Source organism: Tympanuchus pallidicinctus, unplaced genomic scaffold, assembly GCF_026119805.1.
Source record: "Tympanuchus pallidicinctus isolate F22 unplaced genomic scaffold, pur_lepc_1.0 scaffold1, whole genome shotgun sequence".
Lineage (NCBI taxonomy): Eukaryota > Metazoa > Chordata > Aves > Galliformes > Phasianidae > Tympanuchus > Tympanuchus pallidicinctus.
In genome coordinates, this window is record NW_026294618.1 from 82,114,931 (window position 1) to 82,128,714 (window position 13,784).

The 13,784-nt window shown below is 43.1% G+C and overlaps 1 long non-coding RNA gene across 3 annotated transcripts in view; it reads right to left on the bottom strand.

Annotated features, from left to right (window-relative positions):
- The window catches only part of LOC128080797 (uncharacterized), a 53,751-nt gene extending 39,974 nt beyond the window's left edge, over positions 1 to 13,777 (bottom strand). For all 3 annotated transcript variants that reach the window (XR_008206892.1, XR_008206893.1, XR_008206891.1), the window contains exons 1-2: positions 12,890 to 13,777; positions 10,881 to 12,427 (exon numbers count right to left, since the gene is read on the bottom strand). This is a non-coding gene — a long non-coding RNA (uncharacterized LOC128080797). The remainder of the gene's footprint in view (positions 1 to 10,880; positions 12,428 to 12,889) is intronic.
- Positions 13,778 to 13,784: the final 7 nt, after the last annotated feature.

The window sequence follows — 13,784 nt, forward strand, 5'->3', positions numbered from 1 at the left end:
TCATGTCAGGCAGTTTGACATCATCCCTCCTTTTTACAGATGGGAGAAACTGAGATATAACACTCATCAGGGCCAGTCAAGGAATCAGGGCAGAATCAGAAATAAAACCTCAGAGTCCTGGCTCAGAGTCTTCTCTTATAATCTCTAGGCAAAACTCCTTCCCTGTAAAATTCCATCAAGGCTATTCATAGAATAATTAGAGCAAATTTACTTCTTCACTCGTTAACAATGAAATCTGACAGGCTTTATACTCAGGATGCTGGGGCTCAGTTAGAGGACCAAGACTCTTCTCCATGAGAGGAGGCCTGGAATGTCAGTCTTTAGATGGCTCAATAGAAGCATGGTTCCAGCTGCCAGGTACTTGAATTCTTTGTCCAAAATGCTGTGGCAAAGTTTTAGGAAAGAACTGAAACATACATGGCCAAAGGGATCTACCACAAATGTTAGGGAGGGATTCAAAGAAATTGCAGCTGTATTTGCAATGCTTTGTATGATAATGCTTCTCCCTCGGTGGCACTTAAAAACTATGAAAGAACACTTACCTGCCTCAGTGTTAGGTTGGTTTCTCTTTTCCTTTGGTTTCATTTGCCTATGAGCCACACAGGCAGTGTATTTCAAGTCAGTGAGCTGAAAAGGCTTTGAGACACAGGAAGTTTCATGGCAGGATTTCAGACCTGCTCCTCAATTCTACCTTCTCCAATTCTATGAGATTCAGAGCACACAAAGTTCCTAAGGGAAACTGGCATATCCTAAGTGAGTGGACACATTTAAGAATGTGCCCTATCTCCTCAGCATTACACAAATCAGACTCCGGCAGAGGACTTGAGGGTAGACTCAAGGTATCCACATTAAAAAGTTTGTACTTTTGCAAAGTAATATAAGAAAGACTCTTCTCATATGACTTTGGGGGAAATTCTGAATGCCTTTTGTCTTCAGCTTTTGTCTGCATGAAAGCTTTCTGCTTTCAGAGTAGACCTGAGGTATTTATCGTAAGTCCAGAGACCAGAAGAGATGAGAGAAGGACCATCTTTTACAATAAATCCTTAGGGAGCGCAGAAGCTCATCTTCCCTTGTTCTTCAGTGGCATCTGCTCCATATCTACCAAGTCTCCAAGCTCAGGTCAAGTAGGTGGCATGTTTGAATTGTCTTTGAGCATCTTGGAAATACTTTGCTACTTGTAGTCTCTTCCCTCAAAAATTTTTGCTACATTAACAAATTGCTTCTTCTTTGGCCCCAGATACCTGATACGGTCATTTCCTTTCCCTCTTGGGCATGTTTAGCATCCAGGACAGACTGTGCACGACCTCCTGCAGCAAGGCACACTGGTGGAAAACAATAGCAGGAAAGCTCATTGTCTTAACATTTAGAGCCAAATCACCTAGGTTCTGCCAACACCACTGCCCTTGGTCTAGCACTGTCTTTGTGACTTACGAGCAGAAGTTCACACGCATCTTTTCCTGCAGAGATGATGAGGTTGCACAGTCCTAACCAAGTTCTTGGGAATGGAGGGAACAGAGAACAAGAGGAAAAGCTACAGGAGGGTACTTGTGTCTGTCATAGCAAAAAGACCTGAGGAACAAAGGAGACAGTCATTGGCTTTGGCTCAAGATCAAAGCTTGGAGGTGGCAGTGGTTTTCTGAATTTAGTTGAAAAGCAGCAGAAAGAGGCTATTTCGCCATAGTGATGGCTGAGAAATGCTTCCAAAGATCCAACCTGCAGAAAAAGAGTAATGCTCAAGGAGACAAGCTTTCTCACCATCCTGATATTCCCCTGGTGGGACAGGGGGAGAGGCTGATGGGATTTGAGTGTCGTGTAGCCGAGAAGAGAGATGGGGCTGTATTGGCTCTATGGCTTCAGAGGGACAAAGAGCAAATACAACCACAACTTCCTATCTGGTTGAGGTAGAATCAGGGGAGGCTGCAGGACAGGGAAGGGGCTATTTCACACCAAGTTGTGTGTTCAGTGGAAACATTTGATGGGAAGAAAGGAGAGTTCAGCCGAAGCTTAGAACGTGAAATTGAACAAATGGCTTTCTAACTAATAGCTAAAGTGGAAGTTCCAAGGTTGTTTCACTGCAGCAAGCTATGGCAAAACATTGTAGACCAAGAGAAAGGAGTTAATCTGGCCTTATATTCAGCTGAGCTGAAATTTGTGTAACTGTAAAGACACAGCTTTCTTGTGGATGTGTAGCTCTTTCAATTGTAAATGACAATAACTGAGGAGATTCTCAATGAGAAAAGCTTAACATGGTGTGATTTTTTTTTGCCCAGAAGTCACGTCAGCCTTCTGTTTGTTCACAAATACCCCACTATGTCAGTCACTTACCATGGAGCCTGGTAAGTAAAATGAATCTCTGAGATTGATAGGTTCAGAAGCACTAGATAGAGTTACCAGCATTAGTTGAAGCAACTATTTATAAAGCTTACTGAGGTGATAAACATGTCATTGTTTCGAGACTTCCACAGTTCAGGAGTACAGTTGGTGTATAAAATATGTCTCTCTCAGAATGTCTTGCATACCTAAGTAATCTGGCAATCTGAAGGAAACAAGAAGGGCTGAGCTAACCCAAGAATCACTGTTTCTTTGTCATGGCATTCTTTTAATCTCCCTTTCCATCCTGAGACACGGGAACATTTTTACATGTTAGCACGTTGGTATTTCACTGTGGCTTCAGCTAGTATTGATGGCAGATGGCATATTGGCTTGTCCAGGAGAAGAACTAACAACACATTAAACTGTTTTCTACAGCCAGTGGAGGTGTAGAAAAGGAGACTTCCATAGCTGTTCATGTTAATAACTCACAAACAATTTAACCAACCAACAGGAAGGTTAGTGTAAATTCATCAGGCAAATATTATTCAACCATCTGAAGAACGGCTTGACTAATGAAAAGGTTATTTGTGAATAATTCCAGAAGGATGATAACACATTGAGAAAAGTACAGAGAAGAGATACTGGATTGATTAAAAGACTAGAAAATGTGCCTTGAAGTGAATGACTCCAGGAGCTCAATCTGCTTAAACAAAGATCAGGTGAAAGGCTGCCTCGATTGCAATCTCTGTATGCCTATATAAAAACAGAGTTTTGCTAATGGAGAGCTCTTTATACTGGCTGACAAATAAATAAATAATGTTAGGAAACTGAAAGTTGATAAATCTTGACTAGGAAAAAAAAAAAAAGGCTTGTGGATTTCTGCATTTGCCAGCATTTCTTAAATAAATACAGAAAAAAAAAATCCCTGAAAGTTTTTCTGTGTTTCCAAGAAAAAGCAGTTCAGTGTGATCTTGCAGCTTACAGGATGTAGTTGCTCAAATAATGATCCCAGCTTCTTCTTCTTCTTCTTGCTTTGTAATCTCTGAACCAGCTAGCAAGTTACTTGAAACAGATAGCAGAAGGTAGGGGCTGAACATACTGATACAAGGTTCATTGACGTTATTTAGCAAGCACTATCATGCTTGTAATGACTGAGGGCAAAGAGAGACTGGAGATCAGGGCACTGAGGCTGAGATCAATGGAGAGACTCCCAGTGACAACATCGCCCTGTACAAATGACTGAGAATTAGGTCTGCCAGATAGACCTTCACTCCCTTTGTTCTTAAACAAGCCAAATCCTCTTTGCACATACCTTTTCCTTCACCTTGCCCATTTTCTTTGCCTTCCATCAATGAAAGGAACTTAGCACTATCTCAGAAAGGGCTTGTGACTCAGTAATGATTGAACAGTCCGTTAGGATCCTCATCTGTGAGATTAGGTCTATGTTTGCGTGATCCCACTCGCTTATTCTCTTATACAAAATGGGGGGAGGCATTTGCATCCTCATTTCTGGCAGCTATTGCAATAACAACTTCAAAAATAGATTTTGACAGAGAATTTAAAAAATAAAAGTGGATCAACTCTAAAGGATATAACAGGGATTAGACAAGGCTGCTTGATTTGGTAATTCACAAGGAACTGAAAAGTTCCCTCAGTCACGACTGTGCATCTCTTGCTGAATAGAGTCATTGCATGAAAAAATCCCATCTCCATGTTACTAAAAAAATGCCACACTTCTTGTGGCCAAATGCAAAGCCACTCTTGGGGTCATGAGATAATATCATAAGGTTTTGGTCTGATTTCTTTTAAAAGTGGGGGTTTTCATATCAGTGAACAAATTACTTCAGCAAATCAGTTCAGCCTCCACCCCATCAGCAGATTTCACATCTCAAATCGTAACAAAAAAACTGCTGGAAGGGAAATAGGCCCACTGCCCAGCTGCCTTTCTCTGCATATCTACTTGAAACCAATCTTGCAGAAAGCTCTTAGCCTCTAGACTCTACACTAGTTGGAGCTGAAATAAATATGAATGAACAATGGCTGAGATGCTCAAGAATTGATAGTCAGTAATGTGGTAATGTGGTTGTACTGAAAGAGATGAGAGGGACTGGTGAAGACAGAAGCTTGTGTGTGTGGATTCCTTTGACAATGGGTTTCCTTCGGTGAAGAATAATAATCCCTTGTACTTGTAAAGCTTTTTTTTCAAAGATTTCCAACTTTTTTTATCTATGGGAAGATAAAAGTGCCTCTATCTTCAAGCTGTCAAGAGGGGCAGAGAAAATAAACTGAGACCACTTAGAATGACTGCCTAATGTCAGACATTTAACAAGACCTAAATGGTCCTGAACCAACCTATAGCTAATGGAAAGATATATGAGTTAATCTGCTCTCTGGAATGGCATATACCCCTACAGATGACTATAATAGATCTGAAGGTAGATAGCATGAGGTTTGGACTTCTTTAAGCTGAAAATCCCTCCGTGAAATTCAGCATTCAAAACTCACTGAAATCAATGGGAAATCTCTCAAGATTGCCAATGAACTTAAAAGAAAGCCATACATCTGAAAACCCTGGATGTGGTGGTTATCATTCTGATTTGGGAATTTTAGTCTGGATTTTCAAACAGTTGAGCTGCTGGAACCAACTCATTGCCAGGACTGTTTCATTAATTTCTGACTGGGAATGGGGGTCCTTTCCCATGGGAGAGTCAGTCTATGGGGAAGCAGTATCATCCAAACGTCAACTCTGAGCCAAGCATGAGAGTCAATCAGTGTTTCCAAAGTTGCCAGAGACTTGGATGCAAAGTATCTCCTGCATAAGCAGTGGAAGATGGTCTGTGTAAGTGTTCCACTGCCCAGAATTTCTGCAAAGCCTCAGATCTACTGGAAAATTAATAGTTTTGATCAAGAACCTCAGCTAATCCTACCCGATTTTTGCCAATCAGTCAGTGAGTTACAGGTTGCTTCCAGAGGACAGAAAACTTAACAGGAAGCAACAGCAAGGAACACAGCAGGGAGGGGAGCTACTTGATTCTCTCTGCTAAACTGAGGATGCAGCAGGGTTATGGAGGATTACACGCCCTACCCATCCAAAACTAAATCACAGATTGCAAATTGTTCCCTTTCTTATGCAAAAAATAAGAATAAATGAAATGGCCTTTGCCTATTGGTGTATTTCATACTGTTGGATCTCTTTGCAAAGCAATTCTAGGATTGAGACAACGAAGCCAAGGATGGCAACTGGCCAGATTTACTTCAAAAGGTTAAATGAAAAATTACATCTGACTGAATGAACTTGGGATGCCTACAGCAATTCAGTCACTCTAAACCTTGGGATTGTATTGAAAGGGGTACAGCTGCATGTGATGTGAACATAGAAGCCCATATTAATCCCCCATTTCTAAACTTACCTCTGACTCTCATGTTACCAAAGCCCTTGCATACATCATTTATTCATTCTACCTCACTGCCACTCTTTGCAGAGCAGATGGTAGTCATTTCACTTCACAAGGTGATTTCAGTGCTCACTATGGAGAAGGTCACCTTCCATCCTAGTTCCACTTGCTAGTGGAAGGGTACTGGCCACACAGCCTTGGCCTCACAAAGGACTGCTGACACTCTCACTTCCACTCACAGCTGAGCACATTTGACCAAGGGACCAAGCAGCTCCTTATAAGCTGAACTCATTGCTGCTGTGCCTCAGCATTTCCACACATCCAACAGCAACACCTCTGAGAATTATTTGGCAGTAAAGTTAGGGTGGAATTCAGTGACAACATTTCAGGGATGTGCACCCTGGAGAATCACTCAGGCTCTTACAGTAAGTCTCTCGCAGCCCACGAAGTCAATGGTATCAAACTGGAACAGACTGCCCAGAGTGGTTGTGGAGTTATCTTCTCTGAAGATATTAAAAGCCCACCTGGATGCTTTCCTGTGTAGCCTACCCTCAGGAACCTGCTCTATCAGGGAGGTTGGAGTAGATGATCTGCAGAGGTCCCTTCCAACCTCTTTGACTCTGTGATTCTGTGAAATACTAGCACGCTTAATGGGAAGAGGAAAGCAAATGGCAGGGAGGTATAAATAGTGATTTTTTAACTCTCTCAATGAAGGAGAGTTTCAGCAACTTTCTCTGACAGTTTGGTCTCATGTCATTCCTGAGAGGGACCACACAGAGCCCAAACTAGGAGAGAACCATCCCATGCAATCATAGCAGCTGGAGATTAAGATAACACTGTGGCTGAAGAATAGACCAGGATTCTTGTCAAGGTTAGTCACTGGGCTCGGTGTTCTCTGAAGATACACAGTGCTGGATTGTGACTTCACATATAAAAAAGAAAGAAGCCACCAAAAATGCTTCGACAGGAGGTATTTTCCATAGGCAGAACTAAAACAAACAAACAAACAAACATGGAAATTCTCTTTTCTTGGATGAAAGTCTATAACCCAGGATTTCTATGTAAATAAGATGTTTGTTGTTTTTTTTTTAAGACAGCGCAAAATGTTTATTCTTTTCCTTATCTCTGCTTTCTTCCTGTCCACTTTTCTCCTTTGCCATCACAGAAAAAGAGGGCAAAAGGAAAGCTGACAATAAAGCCTGCGTCCTCCAGGTCTCTGAAGTGAGTACAATCCTCTTTGTAGGAAATTTTTTGAACAAAGGGCTGTGAGCAGCTCCACATCTCCCTCTGTAGTTCTGGTGTTTTCAGGGAAACACATTTGCCCCTCAAGTGCCTCAATTATTAATCCAGGTATATAATCAGAGCTGAATAGAGCTGCTATGTGAAGCGTGACTGTTCTCTTATATGACTGGGAATATTCACAAAGAATATAGAGAAAGCATGACCTTCATGTTCCTGTCCTGATTCAGTTCACTAAAGGTGAATTGATCAGCACGAGACCTTCGCCGTGACAGGTGAGTTGTTACAGAAGGTTTTTATTCCCCTGCTTTCCCATTTTATTTCATGAAAAATACATCAGTTATAAAATGTCTGGAATAGATTCTGAGCTACATATGGAAGTGGATTGCTTGCCAGTGCCGGATGCTACCGTAACATGTACGTCACCATGCCTTTCTCAGTTGGTGATTAGTAGTTTGCAAAGTTTGGGTGAGCATGGAGTGATTTTACCAGACATGAGTGAGATGCTCTGTAAAAGCAGTCGTATGGTGTTTGAGGTTTGTCTTTCTATCTGGCTCTACATTCAAATACACCTCCTCCCAAGCTGTTGTTTCCTACTCTGCACATAAAACTTCCATCCACTTAGCTTGAATTTTGGTTTTTGCTAGGAAGGGCCTTACAGATATGAGATGTGTTTGCCCAGAGAGGGCAGGCAGATAACCTCAGTCGTAGAGTTACATTTTTCAGTGTTAGCTTTCTGGGTTTGCCCTTTTAAGATATGACAGTTGTATATAAGTGGAAGTAATTTAGCCCTGGAGGGGTGAAATTCTTTTTTAAGCTCTTCATGTAATCTTAGTTTGTTATTGCAAAACGATCTCTAACCAGGAGCAACTGGGTCGAATCTGATGCTGAATTATAAATAACCAGAAGTCCTGGGGCAGAATTCTGCAGTGCTGGAGTGGTTGCCAGATGCAATTGGTGTCAGATGTATGTCTAACTTGAATTTTGCCTGTATTTCTCCTACAGATATCACAGACAGGAGGGCAGCTGGGGAGGTGTTCTAGCAGACTGTCCTGCTAGGGGAAGGTCACGTATACCAGGACATTGGTGTAGATGATCAGATGTGGTGGTACCCTACAAAACTAGTGGCTGTAAAAGTAGAAAGCAGAAAACAGCCTCTGACTAGAAGAGGTAAAAGACTGGAACTGGAAAGAGAGAAGTGCAGTGATTGCCTCTGGCTGTTCAGCAGCTCGAAAACCCTGAGAATTGATTCAGCTCTGTAGACACTTTAAATACAAACTTACTCCCTCTCCAGTAAATCCTTCTGTTTTATGGCTTGCATGAGGAGCTGAGACCATCTTTCTGCATACCAGCATGAGGTTACTACAGACAGCTAAATACTGCAGTATGTGCACAGTTCAATGGGAGCATCATGACTGCAAAATGATGCAAGAGAACTTTTATACCAGGGAAGTGGTGAGATCTGTTCAGTTATCCAGAGCTAGGTCATCAGAAGCTACTGAAAGGCAGGACTGGGAATACCAACCCACTTCTTCCACTCCATCTGGGGGATGGACTGGGTTGTGTGAGGGTACAGAATGTGTGGACAGGTCAGGTGCTACAGACCAGATCTGCATCATATATGCATACATATCTCTTATCAACCATCATAGAAAGAACAGTTTTTTCTGTAAAGGTGAAACTGGAGCCTATGTTGTAAGAGTTGGTGGAAAAAAAGGAAGTTGCAATGTTCTTCTGGTTCCTTTGGGTAGGGCAACTTCTGATGAAAACATGATTCAGCCTAGTTTTGTTTTGTGGGCAGCTGAAGCAGATTTTATCTATCTAGCAATGTGAAGAAATATCTTGTTCTTTGTCAGGAAAGGAATATTTCCAGCCAGATAGCTGGAGCTACCTTTAAATTATTTGATTGAGTAGTTTAGCAGCATCGAAGAGTTTAACATGGGCTAAAAAGTGACAAATCAAACAAGATCAACAAATTCCTTAAAACAGGCCACCTAAGAGTAATTCTTTTGTGCTAATCTTATTGACCAAATGGAATGCCTCCCCTGCGCAGGAGACTCTGTCTTCACAGCTGAGTATGTTAGAGGACAAGGCCAGGTGGCTACTGCGTATGAAACAGAGAGAGGGAAGACAGTCATTTTCCAGAGATTGTGCAGAGGTGACTTTGGTCACAAAGACCATACTCTTTGTGCATCATCACGACTTTTAAAACAAATGTCTTTAGGTAAAATGAGTCTAGAAAGACTACAGCAGATGAAGAAAGTTTAGGGAACCAGCTAGAGACGGTTATGTGTCTATGGGTTCAAACAGATTTCTACATGGGCCTTGCTGCACCTCATTTCTAGCACTCGTTCCTTTTTTTTTTTTTAAAGTATTAATCTCATGTCTACCTCAAACCTGAGCTAAACAGAAGTGAATGGAACACCAGCATGCTTTTTTTTTCTGCTATGCCATCAGATGTAAGCGACTGACTGATTTCAGTGGCACAAGGATAGGAAAAGGAGAGATGATGCATTCAGTGCTTGCAGCAATGCAGCCCCAGGGCCTTCTGAGCCCAAGGGTCTTACACTAAGCAGCCATCAAGTGACACACCGCTGCAAATGCATGTCCCTCTCCTCCTTCCACCCCTCCACCCCATACAATTACCTCCTTCTCACCCCTCCACCCCATACAATTACCCAGAGTGTAACCAGACATGGGCAGACACACATCATGTAGCCAGGTACAGCTCATAAGCAGTTCGCTAAAGAGCCGGCTGGAATCAGGGAGGGAACTGCTGTGGGTGTATTGTTCCAATCCCATCATTTCCCAAAACACTGAATGAAATAACTTGTTTATAATGATGCGTGACATCACAGAAATGCTACATTGCAGAACTTGAGAAACAGCTTTGAACCCTACGACCTTCTTTCAAGTGCGAAAGTCTCTAGGGAGGCACTCAGGAAGCCCTATCCTTCTTCTAGTTCTCCAGAAGAAAATAACTTTTTTTCCAGAATTAAAAAATAGGTGGACCACTTCCACTTGCCACATTGGAACGTGGTGGATTTCTTTTCCCAGAGAGCTGCCTACTCTAGCTTAAAGCTGAAGTAACTTCTCTTGCCACAAAGTGATAGGAGTTAGACACCAATCAAACAGATTTTTGGCACAAAAGGCACTTGTCCAAGCACCTGTCCAGGCACTTGAACTTCTCCTACAATAAGCCACAGGAAGAAAAGAATCCATTAGTGTCACACATCTTCACACTGCATACTTATTTTCTCCATTCACCTTTACATATCCTGCTTAAAAGCAACTGATTCACAGCTGTGCTTTTGATACACTCTTTCTCTGCCACAATACCACAGCACAAATTCCTTTGTGCTAAATTGCAACCAATCCCAATTAATCTGATGATGCCCTAGCATCAAATAGGTATAGCATATATAGCATAGGTATGCTACCTATTTGAATTTCATGTGTTTCTAAGCAGTAGGAAGTGTTTACTAACTAGTTAGATCTTGTGTTTTCCCATTTTACAAGATACAAAAGCAATCTGAAGTTGAGAAGAAAAAAAAAAGCCAAAACAAATGAGAAGCTCTACTTTAGAGAAGTAATGCAGTGTACCTTTTACCCCATCTTCCCCTTTGGCAGCCTCTTCTTCCAAAGAAAGGAATAAAGTCTCCAGCATCAGTGTGGATGACATGTCTGTGGGACTAACAATCTCAGGATTGGGCCCTGCTGATGACTTAAGCTGCTCTGCATACAAAACACCATGCCTGGAAATTAAAAGCCTTGCTCTGCTGGCCCAAAAAGGGAAGATTTTTTAGAGGCTTGCTAAAAACAACCTTCGATCAGCTGTACAAACGTAGACAATGTTGTCTTTAGTATGCCAGATGGTCCCAGATGTTGGCATAAGCAATGACAGTGACACTCATTTCTTTGCGTGAGACTTACCACACATAACCCGTGTGAGACCAATTTTTCAGCTGCCTGCTGAGAAGTGAAATGCACTCAGAGAAAAGCTGTTTTTGAGGCCCATAGGATCCCAAATTCCGTGGTAAAAGTCACAGGAGGGAGGATTAGCCGTATGATCACTTCCGGCTACCATCTAATTTTATCTGTGTATCACTGATACCAAACGTCATTCTTTATATCATGACAACCTTTCAACAAATAGGTCTAAAAATAAAAAGCAAGAGCTTGGAGTTGGCACGAACTGTGCGACATGGACTCTAATTTGTATAGCAGGAACTATAATCACTCTGAGACGTGCCCAAGCCCTCGGGCATCCCACGGGATTTCAGTCACTTGTTTACAAGGTGTTTTGATTTGCAGCTGTTTGGCTACTGTGGCATTTCAAGAGGGGGCGGTTTGAAAGGATGTTGTTGCTCTGGAGGTCGGGATTGGGAAACGGGTATTGAAAAATCACACAAGAAAACAGGCGAGCGCCGTCTTTGTTCTTCCCCCTTCACATGTGAATGACGTCAGTGCTGGAGAAAGGAGCTCCAGGAACAGATTCACCAGTGCACTGATGAGAACAAGCAGGGAACAGGTACAGCTCTGAACACGGAGCCATGCCCTGACCTACCACGTACCAGTGCCCCATATCTGACTTGGGGGGACTGAGCTCTCAGGGAGAGAAGGGAAACATGCAAGCCCATTGTTTTTTTTGCTTTTCAGTTTGCAAGTTTGCCAGCAAATACTGTGATACTGTGACATGGACACCTCTAAGAACTGGGCTAAAAGCCATTGCCAGCTCACTTCAAACCAGCCATAAACAGGTCAGCAGCTGAAATGGATTTGGTTGCTGGCTTAAAGTGATTTAGCAATCAGACAGCTCTTTCCACCATTCCTGCTCTCCTGACCCGGACAGTTCCTCTTTCAGAGCTGCATTAAGCTAATGCCCACTTTCTTCTGGGCCTTCTTAGGATAATGGATTCACATATGCAGAAAGAATGTAAAAATCCATTTGTTGTCTGGGATGAGTGATTTGCCTGTGTTTGTTCAGCAGCACGGACAGCAAGATGCCTGCTAGGTTGTAACTAGCTGAGGAAAAGAAAGCAAGGAGGAGGAGAAAATAGCTTGGCTGTTTTACAACTATGCTCGCCGAGCTGTACGCATTTTTTGGCTTAGTTAGCTGTTTGCCTGTTTTTTGTGGGTAACCAGGAAGGACTGGTGGAGCTTTTCCCAGGCTCTACAGTGTTGTTCTCGTTTCCAGCATTTGGTTTTTACGTGCATTAGTTGACGGTAACTCATATAAAAATACAGTACCAATATAGGACATTTACTTTGCAAACATTCAGCCTGCTGCCCCTCTCTCCTCTGCTCTGACGTTTTCCTGTCATGACTTACTTGAAGTGCCACGCACACAAGAGAAGCATCACTCCTGCTGGCCCTGGATATCAGTCCTTGCCTGTCCTATGTGTGACAGCAACCTGACTATACTTTCTTGGCAAAGAGCAGCAACCTCTTCAGCTCCTGATAGTAGCAGAGGATTTGCCCTAGAATGTAAAGCATAAAAGTGGAAAAGAAAATCAGTTAGCCTATAACACAACCAACTGTTGTTCTAGCTGGAGAAAAAAAAAAAAAAAAAAAAAAAAGATGCTGTGTTTGATTCTGAGTGACACTGATCGGTTTGGCACCAGCAGCTTCTCCACTGGAGACATGAGTGACTTCTCTTTAAGCAAGCGTCAAAATGATCTAGGCTGGCATTACAGTTCATCACACTTCTTGCTTTCTGTAGGCAAAGTTGAAGGAAAGATTTGCATTTTCCTTGCACATGCCATCAAAGATCCTCACATACATGACTTAACCTAGCCAAAACAGGAAATTTGTAACAGAGCTGGGGTCAGAAATCCTGACTCTCTCCTTTCCTCCAGCCAGCACATCTCTTCCCCAGGGTTAGCAAAGACTGCTGCCATCAGGGATGTGCTACTCTGTCACCCTCTCCCATACGTACCCACCTTAGGCTCCCTGTTTTTCACCCATAGCTATGGGGAACTGCAGAAGCGGCTGCTAGAAAGGAAGATGGAGATTGCTGAAGTCTATTCTAATCCACGGTGTCTATATTTATGCAGCCCTTGTCACAGCAGAGCAGGGAAAATGTCACTGGAACAGTTTTATTTTTGCCAGCAGGCAAGAGGTTTAGAGAGAGGCGGTGCAACCTCTATTTGATGATGTGTTTGTACAAATGTTTAACTTGCTATTTCTCTTAAAAATCATCTTTAATGTTGATTTACATTCCTGGCAGAGAAGTCAGGAGGTTGGCAATTCCGCTGCACTTCAGTCTGCGCTACCAGAGGCACTCACACACAGGGCAGTGCCTCACGGCACTCACGTTTTACCATCGAACGTCTGCAAGTTCTCACTCTGATATTCACGGGCAGATGAGTTGACTACTCCAATTGTATTTGGAAGGCCAGACAGTAAGGATCGAAATGTTGCACCATTAAGAGATGCACGTGGTACTGCTCGATTGGAAACAATGAACGTGGGCGACACCGCTTTCCTTGCCCTGCCACCCCGCTCCACGGGCCGAGCCGCTCGTTCTCCTGCCACGCAGCGTCAAGTTAACCACACGCCATCGTACCTTCCACGCCGTTTTCCACCTGAGCACGTCAGGCTGACATTTTTACCACCATGCTCATTGCTGCGTGTCCGAGGACTCGAATTCTCTGTCAGCAGCCCGAGTGGCGGGAAGAGGAGGAGGAGCGGCCAGCCCCGCGCGCCCCGCACCAGGGAACAAGTCCTTCGTCGGCAGCTCGTCCGCTCGCCACTCATAAGGGCGCGACCACCCTCCTCACTGCCCCTCCGGCCTCCCCGCCCGGCACTTTTGTGCAGCGTGATTCCGGTGCCCAC